At 41.3% G+C, this 26,001-nt stretch overlaps 1 long non-coding RNA gene across 2 annotated transcripts; it reads right to left on the reverse strand.

The window, feature by feature from the left end:
- Nucleotides 1-2,482: 2,482 nt before the first annotated feature.
- Nucleotides 2,483-16,160, reverse strand: LOC123800080 (uncharacterized). 2 transcript variants are annotated; one of them, XR_006781814.2, is made up of 5 exons: nucleotides 16,029-16,160; nucleotides 10,632-11,010; nucleotides 9,598-9,704; nucleotides 4,175-4,323; nucleotides 2,483-2,697 (listed from the first exon to the last, which is right to left on the reverse strand). It is a non-coding gene; the product is annotated as an uncharacterized LOC123800080 (long non-coding RNA). The 2 variants fall into 2 exon arrangements; XR_006781815.2 differs by having other exon boundaries at nucleotides 10,632-10,689; nucleotides 16,029-16,112.
- Between the last annotated feature and the right edge of the window lie 9,841 nt (nucleotides 16,161-26,001).

Below are 26,001 nucleotides of genomic sequence, written 5' to 3' on the forward strand. Positions count from 1 at the left end.
TGGACGTCTTCCTAGGGTTGGTGGGAACACCCCCTGCTAGATCACCTTCCAGTCAACCTGGCGACTCCTCTCATCCCTCTTATTTTACTTTCTTCTCCTCCACTTAGTTTAGTCCTTGATCTGTCCCTCCATGCTGTAGCTTTTTACGGGCTCCCCATGTTTGTTCTCCTGTGCTCCAGTCTCCTTCATAGAGTTGACTGTCTGCATGATGAAGAATGAGCCCAGTCATACTGCTCCCTGCTCCCACTTGCCTTCAAAATAATATTTAATCCCCTTAGATTGGCACCTAAAACTTCACAATCTGGCTCCACCTATAAATCCTACTTCATCTCCTGTGTCTGCCCATATTCATACTGTATGCTTCCATTGATACCAAACTACCCATACTTACACAGATTCCATGCTTTTTGCCGTAATATTGAGCCTCTTACTAAAATGCCATTCAGTCCTCCATCCCAGCGTCTTACCTGGGTGATGAAAGCCTGTTAATCTTTTCAAACGGCTTAGTTGTCATCTTTTACATTTCCTTCTGCAGAAAATTGCATATCTGAACAATCAAAGTCCTGGAGTCCCTTCTTAATGTGAATTTGCGAAGCAAATTTCCAATTTACAAATACAGGGTGTTTTTATTGTACTTCACTATTCTGCAATTTTTAATATCTTCATATTTTATCTTCGTAAAGATAAAAAGCTATTGCACAGCAAAGGAAACAGTCAACAAAACCAAAAGACAACCAGCAGAGTGGGAGAAGATATTTGCAAATGACATATTAGATAAAGGGCTAGTATCCATAATCTATAAAGAACTTATTAAACTCAACACCCAAATAACAAATAATCCAATCAAGAAATGGGCAGAAGACATGAACAGACATTTCTGTAGAGAAGACATACAAATGGCCAACAGACACATGAAAAAGTGCTCAACATCACTCAGCATCAGGGAAATACAAATCAAAACGACAATGAGATACCACCTCACACCAGTCCAAATGGCTAAAATTAACAAGTCATGAAATAACAGATGTTGGTAAGGATGTGGAGGAAGGGGAACCCTCCTACACTGTTGGTGGGAATGCAAGCTGGTGCAGCCACTCTGTAAAACAGTGTGGAGGTTCCTGAAAAAGTTGAAAATAGAGCTACCCTACGACTCAGCAATTGCACTACTGGGTATTTACCCCAAAGATACAAATGTAGTGATCCGAAGGGGCACCTGTGCCCCAATGTTTATAGCAGCAATGTCCATAATACCCAAACTATGGAAAGAGCCCAGATGTCCATCGACAGATGAATGGATAAAGAAGATGTAGTATATATGTACAATGGAATATTATGCAGCCATCAAAAAATGAAATCTTACCATTTGCAATGACATGGATGGAACTAGAGGGAACTATGCTAAGCAAAATAAGTCAATCAGAGAAAGACAATTATCATATGATCTCACTGATAACGTGGAATTTGAGAAACAAGGCAGAGGATCATAGGGGAAGAGAGAAAAGAATGAAACAAGAAGAAACCAGAGAAGGACACAAACCATAAGAGACTCAATCTCAGGAAACAAACTGAGGGTTGCTGGAGTGGAGCGGGGGTGGGAGGTATGGGGTGGTTGGGTGATGGACATTGGGGAGGGTATGTGTTGTGGTGAGCGCTGTGTATTGTGTAAGACTGTTGAATCACAGACCTGTACCCCTGGAACAATACGTTATATGTTAATAAAAAATTCTTGATTTATAGGTTGGACTATGCGGGAGTTTGTAACACATAATCATTAAACTGTTTTCAAAGGTCTATTTTCCATGTATCGAACCTATTATGTGTATTAATAAATTATATTTGTGTTTTATAAATTACATATAATGTCTATATTATGCTTCAATAGATTTACATATGAAATAATAATGGTCATGATCCCAGCATCCTGGGAAAGAGACCCCATGGTGGGCTCCCTGCTCCCTGCTTCTCCCTCTCCCTCTGCCACTCCCCCTGCTCGGGTTCTCTCTCAGATAAATAAAATCTTATTTTTTTAATAAATAAAATCTAAAAAAAAAATAACTGCATTTTAGATAAAAATGGGCAATTTACAAAGGTCGCAAACACATTTGGTCACCTGAGTGGACAGATGTGGCCGTAGAGACCTTGGGAGCCTAATATGCCATTATACTTTTTTTTTTTTTGGTTTGCTTAAAAAGGCAAGCCATATGTTTAAGTGCATTTAAAAACATGTTTAAATATTGGGACGCCTGGGTGGCTCAGTCATTAAGCATCTGCCTTCGGCTCCGGGCGTGATCCCGGAGTCCTGGGATCGAGCCCCACATCAGGCTCCTCTGCTGGGAGCCTGCTTCTTCCGCTCCCACCCCCCCTGCTTGTGTTCCCTCTCTCGCTGGCTGTCTCTCTCTCTGTCAAATTAAAAAAAAAAAAAAAGTCTTAAAAACATGTTTAAGTGTTGTGAGAGAAAGGATCAAGCCTGTGAATGCTCACCATTAAGAACGAAAGTCCAGTGACCCGTTAAGCAGGAAGTGCAGCAGAGCAGGGCTTCCTGGTCTTCCGTTCAGCTTTTTCCCAACTGTGTCCTTGGAGCACCCGTATCAGGAGCAGCTTGGGAGCGGGGTAGGATGACAATATCCCGAGGCTGAGGAAGTTGCAGGTATTGCGTGCTTTCCCCCAGGTTCCCCGGAGCAGTCTTGCATAGGAGCCCTATTGAAACAAAGAGATGGAAGGATAGTACAGATCGTCCCAACATACCCTTTACCTCGACTCACCTGTTGTTAACGTTGGCTGCGTTTGTTTTACCTCTTGCTCTTCCCCATTTATGGCCATAGATAAACGTAACGTTTTTTGTGAACTATTTGAAAGTTGCAGGTATCATGACATTCGACCCCTATGGACTCCAGGATGCCTGTCCTACGAAGAGACATTGCCCTCTGTAACCGTGATACTTTATCGCATCCTCAGAATTTGGTGGTGATACAGAAGCCCCCAGTGTACAGCCCATATTCAGTTTTTCTCCATTGTCTCAATGTCTTACAGAACCTTTTCCCCCCATACCCAGGACCCGGTCAAAAGTCTTTGGTATTTAATGTCTATTTTTTAAAAAGATTTTACTTATTTGAAAGAGAAAGCGCACAAGAGGGGGGTGGGAGGAGTAGGGGGAGAGGTTGACGAGCAGACTCCACGCTGAGCACAGAGCCCAATGTGGGGCTCAATCTCACGACCCTGAGCTTGTGACCTGAGCCGAAATCAAGTGTCGGATGCTCAACTGACGGAGCCACCAGGCGTCCCTTTAACATCTATTTAAAATTTGTGGGATGTTCATGTTCTGCAGAAGAGTTTGGGGAAAACTGGTTTGGATTGTATAACCAAATCTGTCCCTAGTCTTGCAATTTAATAAATGCTAACACTTATTTAAAAGTGTGTTTTTTTAGGGGAAACAATATCGACTGGACTGTATGTGTTGTCATTTGCATGCCTCAGTTATGACTGAAGAGGAAAGCAGAATTATAATTACTAAGTACTTGAACGTGTGTGACAGAATAATAAATACACAAAAAATTAACTAACTCCCTTCAAGACTATGCCTCAAAAATTTAATACGTTAATTGCTAATGATGTACAGACCCATGATAGATTTTTTTAAGATTCTGTTTCGAATTATACTTTTTCTTATAAATTCCATGCTCAAAGAGAATTTGGAAAAAACAGAGTATGTTTCCCTCCTGTCTTTCATTTTTTTTTAAAGATTTTTTTTTTTTTAATTTTGAAGTAATCTCTACACCTAATGTGGGGCTCGAACTCACACCTCCGAGATCAAGATTTGCATGTTCCACCAACTGAGCCAGCCAGGTACCCCCCTCCTGTCTTTTTACTGTGTCACTGAACATGGATTTGGGGGCAGAGGAACGGCATGCTGAAAATGGCGTGTGTTTTAGGGCCCGAACTTCCAAAAAATATTTTAATTGGAATGTGTGACTTTAAGAGGAAAAGGAAGGAGCAGTAGGACCCAAAGAACCGTCGTAATTGACAAATGTCTTAGTGATCATTTAACAAAAAAAATAGACTTTTTATTGCACAAAGTTCCATGACAAATAATGCTTAACACATGTTTGGAAATCATCCCAGACAAAATCCCAGGGCCGCTGCTGATTTATGAGGTGCGGTAAAGTTTTTGACTCACTGAGGCGTTTCTGGTCCCCATTGGTAGTTAAACGAAGAAATCTTTCCCAGTTTCTTCAGCAAGGTCAGTTGTGTTACATCCTGGATCTCTGCATTCTGGGAAGTGGGTGATGGGGGTCATCAAAGTTGTCCATTAGTAGTTGATTTTTCCTGAACGGGAATGGGAGGCATGAGTGGGGGTGTTCTTGCTCATCTGGGTTAGTACTATTCTATGAAGTTCAATGTGGAGGTTTCTCTCTAATACTGTCCGTCATTACTCATTACTTCTAGTATTATTAGATTAATTATAATGTTTATAGACCTTAATCATACTTAATAATTCTAAGAGTTATGGAAAATTCTGCTTTTAGCCACAACCCTAAAGGACCATTTCTACTCCCTCAGAAATAACAAGTCTTTAACTCTCCTCTACAATCATTTTAGTGTCTAGATAGCTTGTATATATATATTTTAAAGATTTTATTTATTTGACAGACTCATGGAACTGGTGGTACCATACTGCACAGCCCAGGTTGGAACATGGTTTCCTTCTCCTCTGCCCAACTATATATATATATATATATATGTTATGTTAGTGACCATACAGTACTTCATTAGTTTTTGATGTAGTGTTCCATGATTCATTGTTTGTGTATAACATCCAGTGCTCATTGTAATACGTGCTCTCCTTGATATCCATCACCGGGCTAGCCCATCCCCCCACCCCCTCCCCTCTGAAACCCTCAGTTTGTTTCCCAGGGTCCATAGTCTCTCATGGTTCATTCGTCTCCCCCTCTGATTTCTCCCCTTCATTTTTCCCTTCCTTCCTTCTCCTAATGTCCTCCATGCTATTCCTTATGTTCTACTACTCTCTTTGACTTACTTCACTTAGCATAATCCCCTCCAGTTCCATCCATGTCAAAGCAAATGGTGGGTATTCATCCTTTCTGATGGCTGAATAATATTCCATTGTATATACGAATCACATCTTCTTTATCCACTCATCTGTTGAAGGGCATCTCGGCTCCTTCCACAGTTTGCCTATTGTGGACACTGCTGCTATGAACATTGGGGTGCATGTGCCCCTTCTTTTCACTACATCTGTATCTTTGGGGTAAATACACAGTAGTGCAATTGCTGGGTCATAAGGTAGCTCTATTTTTAGCTTTTTGAGAGAGAACAAGACAGAGAAAGAGAGTGCATGAGCGCACAAGCAGGGGAGAGGAGCAGGAGAGGGAGAAGCAGACTCCCCACCGAGTAGGGAGCCTGATGCGGAGCTTGATCCCAGGACCCTGGAATCATGACCTGAGCTGAAGGCGACACTTAACTGACTGAGCCACCCAGGTGTGCTAGATAGCTTATATTTTTTATCTCTTTCCTCATGATCTATCTAGGTGACCACAGCCATTCTCATTTAGCCTCAACTTTTATGCCAAACACAGGCACATAATTTATTTCATCCCAACCATCCCCCCTTTTCTTGTGCACCAGACCAACATGTCAAACATCTTACTAGACAACTCCATTTGAATGTCCTGTGGATACCTAAAGTCTTGATATGTCCCCAACCCAACATGCTGTCTTTATGCCTGTATTGCAAATAGCAAAGTAGTACTAGCTGAGCTGAATAGACCAAAACCCAAAAGCATTTCTATAAGGCCACGGTTGAGTTGATGGAGTTCAAGAGTAACAGTGCAGCTGGGGCTCAAACGGGTAGGACCCAGAAACTGGGAAGGTGCCAGTGCTTTCTCTGATTCATTTCTTCCTCTCTGCTACTTTGAGGGTGTGCCTGCTTTATTCTCCTCCTCTTCCTGCTAGTACTATTACTACGACTGTCTCCCCTCTGCTTCTCCATCCACTGATGGGATGTGACTGCCCATAGTTAAAGTTCCAGCCACATTTAAACACTCTGGCTTTCGGTAAGCCCGGTCACAAATGACCAGAAGACCTTGTGTAACTGGCACAGGGTTTTTAAGGGTCCATTCTAGATCAATAAGATATGATCAGATATTGAATTACAGTCTGCGAAGACTATTGTGGACTTGTCCTTTGGAAAGGGGACAGTGCTTACTGAAGGTCCAATTGCTCATGAGCTAAGGAGATACCCGGTCCAATTGCTCATGAGCTAAGGAGATACCCGTATTCTGTCTCCTGGGACTAGCCCAGCCACGCAGTGACCTGCATCAGACACGCTGGAGACCTCTAGGTCTTCTCCTTCACTGTCGACATGCAGTCAGTTAAGTCCTGCCCCCTAACACCTTAAATATCTCTCACATTTTGTCCCTGAATTTCATACCCATTGTCAGCAGCATGTTTGGGACCCTCTTACTCTCTTGTTGAAACTATTATAGAGATCTTCCCGCCTTTAAGTTCCATCGTCGTCATGGAGTTAAAAATTCTGTTCTGATCTGATTCCTCTAACTCTTGAAGCTCTTCATTGGCTCCCCAAATTTAGGCAGTGATCCCTAAACTTTCTTGATCAAAAAATTACCCGGGGTGCTGATTAAAAATACACATTCCCAGGTTACTCCTTCTGGATCAGTGCATTTGTGGTAGGACTCGGTCCTCGGTGTTTTTAACAAGCATTCCAGTTACCTCCCATGTTTACCAAACTCCTCTCCGCACGCCCAGCCCTGCCTCGGGTGTCAGAGCCAGCATTACAGGGTCTGCCGAGAGCGCTCCCTCTGTTCCTGCACATCACCGCTTGGCCAGCCACGGCTCATCCTTCCAGAATCAGCCCATGTACCACTATCTTTGTCAACATGCGGTTGCTGGGCTGAGTCAACTACTCCTCCCTTCCTGCCCCAGTGACTCTTGTGCTCCACCTCTATTAGCATTTCTTCACATTAAATAACATTCCTCTGTTTCTTCCCATTCCCACTGTGAGACCTCTAAGAGCGGTGACTGTGTCTTACTCATCTTATAGCTAAAAGGATGTGTTGTCATAGGAATGCTGTGATTACTTCTGCCAGGGAATGAGGGAAGTTAAAAAATATATATATTACTCCTCTCTTCTGAGCCAAGTCCTGAACTTACCAATATGAAGTCACCAGGCCGGCAGTGATCAAATGGCCACTGTTGGCTGACAGCTGGAGAATGTAATTTCGGTCCCTGGCTCCAACAAGCTTCCTAATGTCGCACCAGACTCTTGGACAGACTTAACACTCAGGGGCAGTCTCCTCCTGCAGGTGCGGAGCTGCCTTACCGAACTGACGCTTACCAAATGGCTGACCTCTGCAGAAACAAGAGCCGTGCATGCCCTGTTCCACTCCTGTTCCTCTGGAAATGAGTAAGGGGAGGGAGATCTAAGTAAGGCGAGATGAGATTAAGGGAGCTCCTTCCATATAGAATGTCAGGAGCGGGGACTAAGCGTTCCCCCTCAACACTTGGAATCCGAGCTGGCTCCCAGCTTGTGGAAGAACACTCTCTTATCATTGCTGCCGTCCCCTCAAGGACCTCAGCATCTGACTTTCAGGTTAGAGCCAAGAAAGAGAACTTGGAGGTTGGTGCTTTGGTGATAGGTAACTTTTTTTTTTCTTTTTTGAGAGAGAGGAAGAGAGAGAGCTCCCACTTGAGAGGTGGGCGTGGGGGCCCGAGGGAGAGGGAGAGAGGGAATCTCAAGCACGCCTAGTGCAGAGCCCAACTCAGGGCTCAATCCCTCAGATCGTGACCTGAACAGAAATCAGGAGTCAGATGCTTAACCAGCTGAGCCACCCAGGTGCCCCACTGTTTTTATTCTTTAAGTTCTCAAGCCTGTGAAAGAATGATTAAATATAAATTATATATATATTTTAAATTTTTATTTATTTATTTGAGGGGGGTGAGGGTGGGAGAAGGGGCAGAGGGAGAGAATCCCAAGCAGAGTCCCCACTGAGTGGGGAGCCTGATATGGGGCTTGATCTCACAATCCTGAGATCATGACCTGAGCCGAAATCCAGAGTTAACTGCTCAACTGATTGAGTGCCCAGCTACCCCCAAATTATATGTTTTTACTCTTTGATGTTGTGGGCAAAAAATAAATATTGCAGCTATCAAATTTTTATTTCATGTAAAAATCACTGTATATTAAAGCTAAGCTCATTCATACAATTTCACTGTCAGGTTTAGGTGTGGATGTGGATAAGATTTTGGTTTGGGGTTTCAATACTACCTTTTCCCTCCTAGATAACGAGCCTTTGTTTTGCTTATAGCATATAGCTGTGGGAATAGGTGGAAGGGAATTATTACTTTAGGATGAGAAACTTGGTAAGTTGGAGGATGATTAATGTACAAAGAATATTCTACTGTCGATGCGGTGTGGGCCTGTGGGGGCCACTTGTTTCTGAAGCTGGTTAACATGTCAAGAGTGAAATTCTGTGGCCTCATTCAGTCTATCCCTGGTGTGGCCAGAATTTCAGACCCTAAGTCTCTCTTTAATTATAGTTTTCACAATTGGCTTGAACGAGATTGAGTGATTTCCTGTGTGTACCCACGTCCATACACTGTACGTAGGTAGACGACATTTCTTGGGTAAAATTCACACTTATTCATTACTCATGATATTTCTTTGAGTTCCAAGAACATGATCTGGGACATTAATTTTTTAGTTTTCAAGGGAAAACAAGAGGCAAGTAATGACGGACATGAACTGGATCCAGCTGTGACGCATCTCAACCTTCTGGTCGTCTGGCTCACAGGCTTCTCGTTATTTCCACACCCCTCTGCGCTCAGCCCTTCCAAAGTTCCTTAGCAACTTGAAGCCACAGCCTTCTGATGGAAAAATAAAGTTCTCTGTAAAAGGTAAGCCCGGTGACCGTTAGCTCTGTTAGAACTACCTGAGGAAAGCTCGAAGCCCATCTGTAGAAGAGAGCAGTTTTTCCTGGCCGTGCTGAGTGAGCAACCCGGCCACAAGACCCGCCTGAGCCCGCAGGACAGCACAACCCTCCGCTTTCTAGTCCAGGGAATGTGTATTCCATATGGAAGTTACTTTTCCTGTTTGGATATTTTCCTATTTGCATATTTCCTACCTAAAGACACGCTTTGTCATAAAATCACCATTGAATTTATTATTTTTTAAAATTTTATGTATTTATTTGAGATAGAGCTAGCGAGCATGAGAGAGACAATGAGAGACAGAGCACAAGCAGGGGGAGCAGCACGCAGAGGAAGAAGCAGGCTCCTTGGTGAGCAGGGAGCCCATTGCAGGACTCGATCCTAGGACCCTGGGATCATCGCCATTGAATTTGAAAGGTATATATTTTAGATGGGATCATTCAGATCCTAGGTCTAAGCCTTGAACGAGAAACTAGGGAACCCTATATAATTCTGAAAGAGCTTTTCAGTGGCCATCACAGATTGTAAAAATGTTAACAGTTTTATAAGCTGCCCTTTATAGCTCTCGTTAGAATTCATCTTTTCTTTGGGGGAGCAATTTAATGGGCTTTTGAACTATGTAGAGATACTCACCGATTCACGCGTGGAAGTAAGGAGCCGAACGCCCTGTAGACTCAAGAATGTGTTCGTTCGGTAGTTCGGTAGAGCGTCAAGTGGTCACCTGGTTTTCTGCCTTTGGGCTGATTTTGTTGGGACAATAAAAATATGTTGATTTCTGGAGATTAAAAAGCCTCAGCACAGTTGGGGCACATATTTCGTCCCTCTGATACGGTTTTTAACTCTGGTGTAGTCCCCACGTGCTTCTTTTTTTTTTTTTTAAAGATTTTATTTATTTATTTATTTGACAGAGATAGAGACAGCCAGCGAGAGAGGGAACACAAGCAGGGGGAGTGGGAGAGGGAGAAGCAGGCTCCCAGCGGAGGAGCCTGATGTGGGGCTCGATCCCATAACGCCGTGATCACGCCCTGAGCCGAAGGCAGATGCTCAACCACTGTGCCACCCAGGCGCCTCCCCCCCCCCCCCCCCCCCCCCCCCCCCCCGCCAAGTGCTTCTTACACTGATCCCTTAGCTTGGATGGAGCCCGGAGCAGGACCTCCCCAGGGTCCACACACCGACGGATCTAGGTTTTCATAAACACCTTCTCCCCTCTTCCTGCAGTTACTGTTCTCTCAGAGCCTCGCCTTCGGAGTCTCTCAGCTGAGTGCCCCCAAGGCTGCTGTTCTCTGGGGAAATTCCGTCCCATCTTCTGGAGAAAGAACTTTTTCTTCTCAGTCCTATCCTCAGCATTTAAGGGGAACGCCTCAGGCTTCGGTTAGCTGCAAATGATGGCTCTCTCCCACTCAGTCAGTGTCCATTCCTGGGGGAAGAGGAACCAGCTCTCCTTTCTGGAGTGTGGGTGATGGGGACGCAGGGATGCTCCAGTCTATTCAGCTTCCCCCCTGGTGAGAGCAGCCAATGCTTGCTTGCTGACCTCACCTAAAGAATGAGCTCCATACTAACGAACCAAGGGCAGCCTACCCTCCCTGGCTTGGGAACATGGCATCTAAAGCAAAAAAGCAAAACAAAACCTTAAAGATTGTTGATCTGTCTGCTTCTGAACAACCTACCTCGGTTCTTGAAGCATTTGCTTTTTCCTGGGCCCGCCTGTAAATTACTTTGTGTTTCCTAAAAAGAAGGGGAAGCACCATCTCAGATTAAAATTCTTTTTTCCTCTGGTCTGCGCTTTCTCCTGATGGCGCCAACGGTAATTTTTAAGAGCCAAGCAGCTCAATCCATATTGATCTTAAAAAAATTTCTTAGAGGATAAAATACATATCCACGATGACGATAAATTTTCCATACAGAGAACAATATAATTTGTTGGAGCAAAACAAGTCTGGTTTGTCCCGAAAGAGCAGAATCTTTGCTTTATCTCTGTGTCACCAAAATGTATGTTGTAGCGCTCGAGCTCACGGGTGGCGTGGCTGTCTCTTCTACCCCCAGCAGCTGGGATAAGAACAAAGATTTTTACAAGCCTCAGAACCTTGGAAGAGGACAATGATCTTTTTATTTTTTTTTAATTTTTATTCTAATTCCAGTTAACATACAGTGTAATATTAGTTTCAGGTGTGCAATACAGTGATTCGACACTTTCACACAACACCGGTGCTCATCATGACAAGTGTGCTCCTTAATCCCCATCACCTGTTTAAACCCCCTCCCCCCTCTGTTCTCTAGAGTTAAGAGTTTGTTTCTTGGTTTGTGTCTCTCTCTTTTTCTCTTTGCTTATCTGTTTTGTTTCTTACATTCCACATATGAGTGAAATCGTGTGGTATTTGTCTTTCTCTTACCTATTGCGCTTAGCATGATACTCTCTGGCTCCATCCATGCCATTGCAAATGGCAAATTTCTTCCTGATGGCTGAGGGATATTCCATTATATACATACACCACATCTTTATTCATTCATCAGCTGATGGACATGGACTGCTGTCCTATCTTGGCGACTGTAAATAATGTTGCTATAAACATAGGGGTGTATGTATCCCTTTGAATTAGTGCTCTTATATTCTTTGGGTAAATAGTCAGCAGTGCAATCACTGGATCTTAGAGTAGTTTTATTTTTTTAACTTTTTGAGGAACCTCCGTACTGTTTTCCAGAGTGGCTGTACCAGTTTGCATTCCCACCAGCAGTGCACAAGGGTTACCCTCATCCTCACCAATCCTCGTTGTTTCTTGTGTGCTTGATTTTCTCCATTCTGACTGGTGCGAGGTGGTATCTCATTGTGGCTTTGATTTCCATTACCCTGATGCTGAGGGATGTGGAGGCTCTTTTCATGTATCTGTTGGTCATCTGGATGTCTTCTTCGGAGAAATGTTTGTTCATGACTTCTGCCCATTTTTAAATTGGATTAATTGTTTTTTGGGTGTTGAGTTTTATAAGTTCCTTATATATTTTGGATGCTAACCCTTTATTGGATATACCCTTTGTCAATATCTTCTCCCATTCAGTAGGTTATCTTTTAGTTTTGTTTATTGTTTCCTTTCCATTTACAATTGCACCAAAAATAATAAGATGCCTAGGAATGAACCTAACCAAAGAGGTGAAAGACCTGTACTCTGAAAACTATAAAATATTGATGAAAGAAATTAAAGAGGACGCAAAGAAATGGAAAGACGTTCCATGCTCTTGGATTCGAAGAACAAACATTGTTAAAACATCTGTACTACCCAAAGCAATCTACACATTTAATATGTATCAAAATCCCAACAGCATTTTTCACGGAGCTTGAACAAACAATTGTAATATTTGTATGGAACCATGAAAGACCCTGAATAGCCAAAGCAATCTTGATAAAGAAAAGCAAACCTGAAGACATCACAATTCCGGACTTCAAGTTATATTACAAAGCTGTAGAAAGCAAAACATCAAGGTACTGGCATAAAAAATAGATACATAGATCAATGGAGCAGAAAAGAGAGCCCAGAAATAAACCCATGATTATACGATCAATTGCTCTTCAACAAAGGAGGCAAGAACATGCAATGGGAAAAAGGCCATCTTTTCAACAAATGGTGTTGGGAAGACCGGGCAGCAGCATGCCAAAGAATGAAACTGGACCACTTTCTTACACCACACACCAAAATGAATTCAAAATGGACGAAAGACCTAACTGTGACACCTGAAACCATAAAAATCCTAGAAGAGAACACAGGCTGTAACCTCTTTGACATTGGCCGTGGCAGCTTTTTTCTAGATACGTCTCCTGAGGGCAGGGCAATGATCTTGCAAGGAAAGCAGTAGATTTATTTCTCACCCTCTACAGCTAATATCACAACAGGCACATAGGCACACACACACAGAGAGAGGGGAGGGGCAGGGGAAAATAGACTATAGTGTTGAGTATGTCTTTCTCTAGGTGACATTATAAAATGTTTCTGGAGAGGGAACTCTTTTCTGTATTTGTCAAATTTTCAAAAACAAGCACATGTTGCAATTATTGTTATAAAGAGCCTAAAATCATTATTTTATGTTATTATTTTTTATTTTTTATTTATTTATTTTTAAAGATTTTATTTATTTATTTGACACAGAGAGACAGCCAGCGAGACAGGGAACACAAGCAGGGGGAGTGGGAGAGGAAGAAGCAGGCTCCCAGTGGAGGAGCCCAATGTGGGGCTGGATCCCAGAAGGCCGGGATCATGCCCTGAGCCGAAGGCAGATGCCTAATGACTGAGCCACCCTAAATGACTGAGCCCCTAAAATCATTATTTTAAAGAGAAATCGTACATGTGAGAATATATCAGGCCGGTACCCTAGTACATGCTCAGTAAATACAAGTCCCTTTAATCTCTGGTAAAAAAGGAACTGGCTAAACTTCCAGCAGGAAAAATTAGGTAACAATGAGACCGTCTAGAGCAATAAACTTCTTTGATAAGATAGGACCATTACCACTGCTGCCTCCAGCTGCCAAAATTACCAATCAAGGGCTGTTCTAAGATTCAGCCCTTTGAGAATCTATTCTGTTTGAATCCAAGACAGCCCTTCTGGCAGCAAATCCTCTCCCTCAAAAAACAACGATAAAACGGGGCAAGAATGTTGAAAAAACAAGTATTTCAGGGCTCTGGTGAAAGAGCACAGACCGCAAATTAAGGAGCATGTATTTATGAGACTGCTGAACTCGAACTTCTGCACACACAGTGAACAACCACAGTCTTCTTGCACAGGATGCTTCCCCCAGCCCCACTGGCGTGTCACTGCCACGGAGGTGGGGCTGGCTGGGCACAGCAGCAGCCTCACTGCCGGAGGGAGCTGCATTGATCTGGGCAGAAAGCGAGAAACCCACATCCAGTGGCACTGTCTGTAGAATCAGCAAATTTGCTCAGAAATAAATGGGTGACCTTCATATGAGGGAGAACTAGGCCTCAAAAACTGAAGGCACATTAAAAATATCCCCAGATTAAGAAAGACTTAGAGAAGTCGTTGCTAGCAGGCCTGCTTCAGGAAATCATGAAGGGCGTAGGGCAGGCCGAAAGGAGGGGACGGCAGAGGGGAGAATCCACAGGGAAAGTGAAGAGCACCTTGCAGAAGTCCCTTAATATTTCCAAGCATCTAAGAAATCATGGAAATTTATCTATAGTTTAGTTTATAAATTACTAAAGGATTTGCATACATTACTGAAGCAAATATTGGGCTAAATTTGTCTGAAATGTACTTTGCTGTGCGTATCAACTGTTGTCAATATATGTAATATTGATAATTTAGAAATCTGCCAGTCTTGGAACAATAAATCATGTTTAGGATATAGCTCGTCAGCACTTTTACCGGATTAACTGTGAAGAGAATGGGTGATGGGAAAAATGGACAGAATGATTACTAGAAGATGTTCTTAATTTTTGTGGTCAGAAAACTTTCAAGCACACAATTGGAAATATTTCACACAGTTTGTTAATTTGATGCTTGCTTTCTTCATCCTAAAAATAATCCAAACCAGCTATAATCAGGTGAATCACCAACTGCCATGTGCAAAGTTCCATTTATATTTTCATAGTTCTAAATTATTTTTCCACAAATTACTATTTCTGTGTACTAAATCGTGGCCTACAACTGTTGTCTTCTGTGGCTAATAACAAATAGTAATCTTTAAACAGTTATTTAATAAAATAAGACCTCTAAGCAAAATATCCCAGCTTTACAAAATAGAGGTAATAAAACCTAATATGAACAGGATAGCATATGCAGCACCAGATATATAAATAAAGGACACAACAATATCTATCTATCTGTCTATCTATTTATTTATTGGGGGGAGGGGCAGAGGGGAGAAAGGGAGAATCTCAACCAGACTCCATGCTGAGGGAGGAGCCCATTGATCCCACAACCCTGAGGTCAGGACCTGAGCTGAAACCAAGAGTCGGACGCTCAGCCCACTGTGCCACCCAGGCGCCGCCACACCAATCTTTAAAAAGCTCAAAGGGATATCAGTGGAATTGAATCATCATGTAATTTAGTCAGGGGTTCTTGTGAGTGGAAGACTTTGTATGTTCACTTCAATCAAAAGGATTTATTCTGGTTTTTTAAAATTTAAATTCAAAATTTTAAGTAATCTCTACATCCAATGTGGGGCTTGAACTCACAACCCTGAGATCGAGAGTTGCATGCTCCACCAACTGAGCCAGCCAGGTGCCCCAAAAGGATTTATTCCATATTGGGTATCCCATTTATATGTTATCACTTATTCATTATAACTGCTAAAAATACAGTGCAACTGAATTTATTCTTTTCCTATCAAGAGAAGAACCAGAATCTCTTTTAATAGCAGCCTTATGGCCAAGACAAGTGTAGTCAGTTACTTGCGTGAAATGCCAGCAAAGTCGTGGGTTCACAAGCAGACTCCAGGATGTCTGTTCTAAGACTTGTGGGTGAGAAGTGAGCTCGGCTGGGGCAGGGCGTGATGAGCTGCACGAAATTATGTCTGAGAAGGTGCTGCTTCTCCCAATCCTGGGCAGGGTTGGGGTGTTGGAGTTCAAAAAGTACTTAGAAATCATAACTGGGAATAGGAACTGTTTTATATGGCAGGCCCTTGGGGGTGATTTTCTTTTCCTTTTGTCTCTACCCATGTCTTCCCTCCTTCCTCTCTCCCTCTCCCATCTCTCCCGTCCTTCCCTCCTCCCTGCTTCCTTCCCTTCTTTCCTTCTCTCTTTTGTTCATTCCCAATTTTAATGTTTATAATACTTACATGATAAAATTAAGAAGAGCTTCTAAAAATATTTAAAATGTCCAGTATTTGAATTTTCTGCTTTTAATCTTTTTTTCCACCCCAAAAAGGAAAATAAGAAAGGGGTCCCAAGCAATACCAGCTATGCAAAGGGGAATTTGTGCCCTTGCTAGAGGCTGCAAGGCTCATCACAACAATTTTATGATATAAGAGACTGATGCCCATAGGGTGCACAGGCTGTGACATCTTCCATCTTTTGTTCCGTATTAAAGGCAGAGAAGATAGAAGCATGGCTTACAGAACTCACCAGAAGCTTCCCACTGCTCTCAGGACCGATTCTAAGCTCCAGTGCAGCTCGGGTCTGGGTGAAGCAGGGCAGGATATGGAAAGTACAAAGGGAGGAGTTAGGGAGAGAAGTGTGTGTGTGTGTGGGTGACCCTGTTGGACCTTGTGGGTTGTTTGACGATTTTGCACTTTACTCCAACTGAGATGAGAAGCCAGTAGAGGTTTTTGAGCAGAGGAGTGATGTAACCCCAGAGATCATTCTGACTGCTCCATTGAGAATGGGCTGGAGAGGGGTAAGGGTAGAAACAAGGAGTCCTGCTGGGAGGCTACTGCCATGATCCAGGGAAGCGATGATGGTGACTAGACTAGGATGAGGGAAAGCAGTGGTGAGAACTGGTAGGACCCTGAGTACCTGCTGAAGACAGAGCCTGTGGGACACATGTAGATTGGATCTGGGATGAGAGAAGGTGCCAAGGATGAGTCTAAGGTTTTTGGCCCGAGCAACCATAAGCATGGAGGAAATACAGAGGTAAGGAAGACTGAAAGAAGTGGGATGAGGTGGGAAAATAGGAATAGATCAGGATTCAGTTAGACATGTTAATTTTGAGATATCTTTTAGCAAGCCAAGTACTGGAGTGATACCTTCGGGTGGGCAAGAGGAGATGGGCCGTAGCTCATAAGTAGAGGGATTGGACTGTGGACCATGTATTCCAAATACTTAGAGATAAGATAAAAATATGGGTACAGATAGAGGGAGATGGACGGATGGGGTGGCTGGAGCTTGGGCAAGTTCTCAGTTTTTTCAATGACGAGTTGCAAGGATATCTGCTGAGAGCGAGTGTGGGGGAGGTTATCATAGAGTTCTGAGGGAGAACACGTGTGAAATGGTCACCTAGAAGAAAGGTGACAAGAGCAGACTAGGAAAGTACAATATACAGTATTCACGTGGTGGTTATGAACGTAAAGTGAGACCCGTCAGAATGGTTGTGTTTTTCTTCAACCTCTGCAGTTTCTGGCTCAGGGTCTCTCATAAGGGCTGAAGTCAGCATATGGGCCAGGGCTGAGCTGGATTTTCTGCTTCCGGGTCTTACTGGGCTGCATGCTCATCCGGAGGCTGGAATGGAACGGAATTATTTCCTTGTGCTGTAGGACTGCAAACTTCAGGGGATTTGTTTGTTTCCATTTTTGTTGGCTCCAGGCCACTGTCAGCTCCTAGAAGATGCATGAAGTTCCCTGCCACGTGGCCCTCTCTGTAGGCAGTTCGCTTCATGGCAGTTTGTTTCTTTAAGGCCCAGCCAAAGTGAACGTGAGCCTTCTAGCAAGAAGTCTTAACGTAGCCCGATTATGGGACCCGTTACCTTTGTCATACAGCATAGCATATTTACGGGAGCGACACCCATCACCTTCTCCTTATTCTGTGAGTTAGATGCAAGTCACAGGTCCTTGCCACACTCAAGGGGAAGGGATTATACAATCCAGGAGGAAGGAATCATGGGTGTCCCCTTAGAGCATGTCTGCCACACCCTTCAATTCCCAATACCTCATACCCAGAAAGCCAAACTTAGGGAATAGTATTTTTAAATGAAACAAAAACGTACAGACCTTTTATTCTGAGTCAGAAACTGTTCTAAGCACTTTAAAAATATTGATCCCCACAGCAAAACTAGTGGTGGGTCCCACTATGATCTTCATTTTACAGATAGGAAGAGACAGAGACATCAGTGAACTCATCTAGGATCATTCAGCTAAGTAACTGCAGTGCTGGGACTCAAACTCATGCTCTCTGGCTTCTGAGTCCATGCTCTTATACTCTACATACTCATCACAGTATGCTAAGCATCAATGAATGCTGTTGAGGGACACAGGAAATAATTACCCAGCAGCTCTGAGGACCCAAGTAAGTTTTGAGACCACATTTTTGTCACTCAGTTGGGAGGCCAAGCCATCTGGCACCATCAGAGACCTTCACTGAGATACTGGGATCTTTCTTCTCTTAACGCTACGTAACACAGGCCAAATGGAGTTGCGGACCCTGAAACAAAAAATGTGGAGGAATTTTCTGTTGTGCCTGAGATTTCTTGGAGGTGACGTCCCCTTGTTATCTTTTCCTTATTTACCTAGAAAATATAAAGCAGATTTCATCTGTTGTAGATTCCTAAATGAGGACGAGGTGAGAGGAGAGATCTCCGACACTGATAATTGTGATAGACTTTGGTGTGTCGTGCATATTGAGTTGAGAAACGTAAGAGCAAAAATGCACAGTAAATCCAAACCTGCTGCTCTTAGCATTGAGCGGAGAAACCATTATGAAAAATCATTCACGTCTGAGAAACCATGGTATGCAAGGTCATCCAGACATAGGCAGGGAGGCAGGTTGGGAACAAAATATGCTACAGTTCTGGTTTCGGTGTAGGTCAGATGCCATTCCAGGCTTTTCTGAGGAATTTCCCCTGGAGGCAGCATGACTGTGCAGGAGAAAGATCCAGCCAAATGGGCTCCCAAGAGAAGGCATTAAATATTTGACCTAGGGCCCCTAATGGCAGTGAGGTTTTATATTGTTATATAGCAATAGAAGGCTGACTTCTCCTCTTGCTTCTGCTTCTTACTTACCTATTTATTCCATCCTTAGGTAAACCACTCCACTTTGGGAGATTTGGTTTCCTTATCTGTAGATTAAGGGAGGTGGATCGGATAATCTCTAGCCCACAGCGCTGTAATGGCATTTAAAGTCCACTCTCCCACATCATGCAGACCTGCTCAACATGGAGCCCTGAGGCTGTGCACCTCTCTAACTACTGCTCACCAACACTCTCTTGTTTACTTTCTCCCCGGCTCATTCCACTTTGTTATTTTTGTACTTCCTAGATGGCCGTCAGTTTTTGAGGGGCTGTACTTTCAGTAAAAAAAAAAATGTAATTGAACAGGATGTCTTCATTATTTCACAATGTTTTGAAACACACCCTGTGCTCCAGAAAACTTAGGGCATGGGAGGAGTGGTGAGCTAAGTCAGAATGATCTCCTGAGAGAAAAAGTACTCATGTCCTAGGAAGCCAAAGCCCCAATCCCTCCACCACCCATCTGTGTGTCTCTTGGAAACAGTGATCTCATGAAGGCTCAGGCCTGCTTTACAGAACCTCTTGCTGAGCCAGATTCTCCTGGTGATCGGATGTACTTACGGGAAGGAACCTGGATTCTTTTAGAAGTTCAGTGACAAATGAAGACATACAAATGGCTAACAGACACATGAAAAGATGTTCAAAATCATTAGCCATCAGGGAAATTCAAATCAAAACCACCTTACGCCAGTTAGAATGGCAAAAATTGACAAGGCAAGAAACAACAAATGTTGGAGAGGATGTGGAGAAAGGGGATCCCTCTTACACTGTTGGTGGGAATGCGAGTTGGTACAGCCACTTTGGAAAACAGTGTGGAGGTCCCTTAAAAAGTTAAAAATAGAGCTACCCTATGATCCAGCAATTGCACTACCGGGTATTTACCCCAAAGATACAGACGTAGTAAAGAGAAGGGCCATATGCACCCCAATGTTCATAGCAGCATTGTCCACAATAGCTAAATTGTGGAAGGAGCCAAGATGCCCTTCAACAGATGACTGGATTAAGAAGATGTGGTCCATATACACAATGGAATATTACTCAGCCATCAGAAAGAACAGTTACCCAACATTTGCAGCAACATGGACGGGACTGGAGGAGATTATGCTAAGCGAAATAAGTCAAGCAGAAAAAGACAATTATATGGTTTCACTCATTTATGGAACATAAGAAATAGCAGGAAGATTGGTAGGAGAAGGAAGGGAAGAATGAAGGGGGGGGTAAACAGAAGGGGGAATGAATCATGAGAGACTATGGACTCTGGGAAACAAACTGAGGGCTTCAGATGGGATGGGAGTGGGGGATTGGGATAGGCTGGTGATGGGTATTAAGGAGGGCATGTATTGTATGGAGCACTTGGTGTTATACGCAAATAATGAATCATGGAACATTATATCAAAAACTAAGGATGTACTATATGATGACTAACATAACATAATAAAAAATTATTATAAAAATTAAAAAATAAATAAAAAAGTATTAAAAAAAAAAAAAGAAGTTCAGTGACCTACCTGAGGTCCTGGCATTCAGGACAGTGAAGGGAGGATTCCTTTGGTGGAGCCCCACTCACACGAGTCCGCTGTTTGAAAAATCTGGGTGGGTCGTTATTGGTTGTACTACTGTGGAAAGTATGGACAGACTCAGTCATTCATGTCCCACACCAACTTCGAGAAAAACAAGCAAGTCCTTTGAGTTAAGTAGCATACCTTCTTTTCTGAAATTAAAACAAATGTATGTTCCTCTATCAAATAATTTTTACTTTAGAAATTTAGAAAAAATTTAGGAAACACTTAGAGATTTAGGAAAAATTTTAGAAAGAAAAGCATCCAAAAGAATATAAAAACTCCTATAATCCCATTGTCCCTAAAAGACTAAAGCATAAGACCTTCTGTTGTATGCCCTCCCTTTTGAATTTTTGAGCCCATTTAAGACATCTCTCTTGGAATCCCAACATGATTCTGTGTTTTTAATAGAGGACTATTCCATTTTCCTTCTTGAATAGCTATTATGTGGTAGGCCCCTTCTCTTTTAAGTCTCTTTCCAACTCTGTAAGACATATTGTATTATCTCAGTTTTGTTGATGAGAAAACTGAAGTTCAGGGAGTTATGGTGATTTTTCCAAATCACACAGTATCTATCTATCTATCTATCTATCTATCTATCTATCTATCTATCATCTATCATCTGTCTATCATCTATCTATCATCTATCTATCTATCATCTATCATCTGTCTATCATCTATCTATCTATCTATCTATCTATCTATCTATCTATCTATCTATCATCTATCTATCATCTATCATCTATCTATCTATCATCTATCATCTATCTATCTATCTATCTATCTATCTATCTATCTATCATCTATCTATCATCTATCTATCTATCTATCTATCATCTATCATCTGTCTATCATCTATCTATCATCTATCTATCTATCTATCTATCTATCTATCTATCTATCATCTATCTATCATCTATCTATCTATCTATCTATCTATCTATCTATCTATCATCTATCTATCATCTATCTATCATCTATCTATCATCTATCATCTATCTATCTATCTATCATCTATCTATCATCTATCTATTATCTATCTATCTATCTATCTATCATCTATCATCTATCTATCATCTATCTATCATCTATCTATCATCTATCTATCTATCTATCTATCTATCTATCTATCTATCATCTATCTATCTATCTATCTATCTATCTATCTATCTATCTATCATCTATCATCTGTCTATTATCTATCTATCTATCTATATCTATCTATCATCTATCATCATCTATCTATCTATCTAGCAATCATCTATCTATTGTCTATCTTATCTATCAAATGAAAGTATTATCTACTTTTTTAAACCAAGCTGGGACCATACATACTACTAAAACTACATACCCTTTGCTAGATAATTCCTTTTCGGTGATTCAAATTTCATAGTTTGGAGTAACCCTTAGATATCTCACTTCTAAGGTTTTTACCAGACTACAAATTCCTTGGTTTCTTTCATTAAGGAGGCAACAGGATTTAGAGAAGGGGATGGTGTTGCCAGTGGGAAAACAAATAACCAGCTAGCAGATGCCCCATTATCAAGGCTGAGGATCAAGCCTCCTACAATGAGTGAGACTGTCCCTTACGTCCCAATGCTTTCTCAAACTCTCTTGGCCTATCCTTTAGGAAAATTTCTTCATGCCTTTATTCCCTCCCTCTTCTGAGCTCTGAAATCCTTTCATTGTGCATTCACTGTGGCCCTCTAGCCTGAAAAAAAGGAACATCTTCCCTGGCTTTATTCTTGCATTCCAAATTTTCCTTGAGGACACAGAACCCTAGCTTTGGATTCCCCTGGTACGTACCACAAGGACTGGCACAGGATAATAAACATATTTTAAACAAACATCTATTTGTTCTTGATTGCTGAACACATGTCAGTTTATTCTTTAAGGAGTAGTTAGACCCCAGGGTCATCCATATAAATGCCAATGGGTTCTGGAACATTCCCACTCTGCAAAAGTTCCTGTACTACTCAGCTAAGCCTCACTGGTGGGGAATCAGAGAAACACTGCCCATCATTATTCCTGCTCCGAGGACTCACAGCTGCCCCCATAAACAGCACGGCATACGGCATTTATAGTTTCCCAGGTGATGTGGCATTCTGTCTGGCTGCTAGAGGGCGTGTGACACGGGGCAGGCAAACTACTTAGTGACTGTCACACCCTGGATCCTTTCCTCCAGAGCTGTGTGCTCCGTGGGTTAAGGATTTTCTTTTGTGTTTGCATTGACAATGAAGAGCACCATTAGTTGCATTTTCATTTTTGGGACTTTTAAATTTTTACATAATTTCAACCTTATAGAGAAATTCTGAAGCAGTATAAAGAAGTTCTATATTCCCTTTACTCAAATTCAGTAATTGCTAGCATTTCCCCCTAATACACATTTCTATCATGTATACACACAATCTATATCTGTCTATGTATTTATGTTAATAATCAAGGGTTTATACTTACAACTTTGATTGCAGTCTGCCACTAAAGAGGTAATTCTAGTCTCCCATTCCATATTTGTAATTTCCTTCTTTAATCTAATCTAATCATTCTCTTCAATATATTTGGTCATTTGCTCATCTCCACTATACACAAAACAGTGTCAGAATTGCTAACCCATACCACTGTGAAAAGCCAAACTGCTAATAGAGTTTAGTATTTGTTTACAGTTCCCTCTGTCTTTAGATTGAGGGCATATACTTAAAATACTCTGCTCACAGGTATTCTCATATGTTAAAAATCATCATATTGCACATTTTAAATATCTGTAGTTTAAGTCAATGTCAGTAAAGCTGTACAAAATTACTGTGTTCAAAAGTTTCTAAGGTTCATTCCCCAGAGAAACTTTTAGAGAAGTTATATTACTTAAGATACAGTAAGGTTGATTTGTTTCTGTTTGTTTTCTATTTCAGTGTTCAACTTCCCTCTTTGTTAATTTCATTTTTTTTGAATATGTAAAGCATTAACATGGTTCCAAAAGTCAAAACTATCCAGAAAGTTATATATGGACAAATGTCTGATTCCTCCCTGCCCTCTGTAGGTAACCAATCTTACTGGTTTCTGGTTTATTCAAGTTACAAAATAAGTCAGTTTGTCCAAGGAAAATTTGGAGTACAAAAACAAAGCCAGAGAAGATGTTCCTTTATCCCTCTTCTTCTTCTTCTTCTTTTTTGATATAAATCGGTGAAGAGGATTAAGAGGCACAATCTTCCAGTTACAAAATAAGTAAGTCACAGGGATGTGAGGTACAGCATAGGAATACAGTTAATAATACTGTAATAATTTATAAGGTGACAGTAACTACACTTATGGTGGTGAGCATTTTGCAATGTATATAGATGTCGAAACTATGTTGTGCACCTGAAACTAACATAATATTGTATGTCAGCTATACTTCAGCTAAAAAGAAATTCAAAAAAACTGTTTAAGCAAAATGAATTACAATGCGTTGTGGAATGTATAACATATGTGAAAGCAAACTGTATGACAACAGCACAAATGCTGGGATGGGAGATGTGCAAATGCACTATTGCAAAAAAAAAAAAAAAAAAAGAAAGAAAAAACCCAAACCAAAACCAAATAAACAAAAATAAACAGATGTAGGTACATTTTTCTTATTTCTCCTTCTTTCATCTATGTATACTCATGTAGGACACTTTGCTTTTTTTTTTTTTTCACATAACAGTATATCCTTAAAGTTATTCCATATCAGCTCATATCAGTCTTTCTTTTTTTTCTTTCTTTTCGTTTTTGGGGGTAGCTATATAGCATCCCGTGCCTTCCTGTAGGACTTGCATGGTTTCATGCTTTACATTTAGATTTCCGATGTATCTGCACTTTATTCTTGTAAATAAGATAAAGGATGGATCTCGTTTTATCTTTTTCCAAGTGGCTACTCGGTTGTCTCATTTACCGAAAAGTTGATTTTTTTGCTCCAGTGGTTTGAGCTGCGCTGCCACGTCTGTGACGCAGTGCTGGGGTCTATTCTGGACAGTCTAGTCTGTTCCACTTTCAGTATATCCATGTTCTATGACCTCATTGTTTTACTTATGGAGGCCTCACACAACAGTTTCATATGGGTGGGCTTCTTATTATAGCTTTTCTTTTTCTGTGTTTCTAGCTCTTCTTTCACGTTTCTTTTTCCATGAGAACTCAAGCTGAACTTTTGTATTAACTTGTCTAGTTTATAAATGCATAATTTAAGCAGGGTGCTTTCCCATTTGATCAAGTATCTTTTGTGGCTTTTGTGTAGGAATGTTTTCCAGTTTCCCTCCTGCAGGTTTTGCACTTTTTGTGGTAGTCTTATACCTAATTTTCTGATTTTCTTTGTTACTCTTAAAATGGTATTCTCTCTGCCATCAGGTCTCCTGTCTGGTTATTGTTCGTGGATATTAAAAACTATTGACTTCTGTCTGTTCATTTTACAGCCGGCTACCTTGCTGAAATAGCTTATGATTTAGCCTAATCGATTCCAGTAGGTTGAACTAGTCTTGCCATTGATTCTCTTAGGTTGTCCAGGTGTACCCTTATTTCAAGGTAGTTCTACTTATTTTCTAATTCTTTTTTTTTCTTTTCTGATTCTGAAGCCTCTTTTGAGTTCTCCTGTCTCATTGCATTAGCTCATATTTTCAGTGTAATGTTAAATAATTGTGGGTAGAGTGGGCATCTTTGCCTTGCTCTCTGCCATCGTCTCTTAAATGACCATATACAGTTGAACCTTGAACAACATAGGTCTGAGCTGCATAGGTGCTTTTTTCAATAAATCCAGTACAATAGTGTAAATGTATTTCTTTCTTTCTTTCTTTCTTTCTTTCTTTCTTTCTTTCTTTCTTTCTTTCTTTCTTTCTTTCTCTTTCTTTCTTTCTTTCTTTCTTTTAAAGATTTTTATTTATTTGAGAGAGTAAAAGAGGAGCACAAGAGGGAGGAGGGTCAGAAAGAGAAGCAGACTCCCTGCTGAGTGGGGAGCCGGACTTGGGACTCGATCCTGGGACTCCGGTACCATGACCTGAGTAGAAGGCAGGCACTTAACCGACTGAGCCACCCAGGTGCCCCACTTATGATTTTCTTAGTAACATTTTCTTTAGCTTCATTATAAGAATACAGTCTATAATACATATACAAAATATGTGTTAATTGACTGTTTATGTTATCAGTAAGTCTTCAGGTTAGCAGTGGGCTACTAGTTAAGTTTCTGGGGAGTTAAAAGTTATATGTGGATTTCTGACTGTGTCGATGTCAGTGCTCCTAACCACCTCGTTGTTCAAGGATCAACTGTGTATGAAAAATACCTTAAGGCCAGAAATAGCTCTTCAGTGTAAGACGTTTCTGGATATTTATCTGGCAAGATGAGATTAAGGCCCTTCTTATGCCTAGTAAAAAATTTAAGAAAAAATTCTTATGCCTTGAAAAAAAATTTAGCAAATGGTGAAAGTAAAGATTTGATTTTATAATAGTTCATTGAAAACATTTGTGCTGGGCCCCAGTGCTCCCTTTTATATTTAAAGGCCTCTTTAATTATATTTTGCTCTTCATTCATTCATCTAAGATTTATAGAATGCCTCTAATACTCCAGACACTCTCTTAGATTCTTTCTCATTTAATTTGTACTATACCCATGCAAAGTAGGCATTATCCTCATTTTATATGGAGAAAACTGAGGTTAAGAGTTAAGTGGACTCTAGGGTTGAACTCTGATTTTGAATCTGCATCTCCCAGTTCGAATTTTTCTAAACTCTCGTATATTTCTTTGTCAGGGAATAGAAACACAGAAGAGTAAGAATCAGTATATTTTTAGCAATCAACAGTCTTAAATTCTCTTTCTTTCATT

The sequence above is a fragment of the Ursus americanus genome, chromosome 2 (genome assembly GCF_024610735.1).
Source record: "Ursus americanus isolate L20-20 chromosome 2, mUrsAme1.1.p, whole genome shotgun sequence".
NCBI lineage: Eukaryota > Metazoa > Chordata > Mammalia > Carnivora > Ursidae > Ursus > Ursus americanus.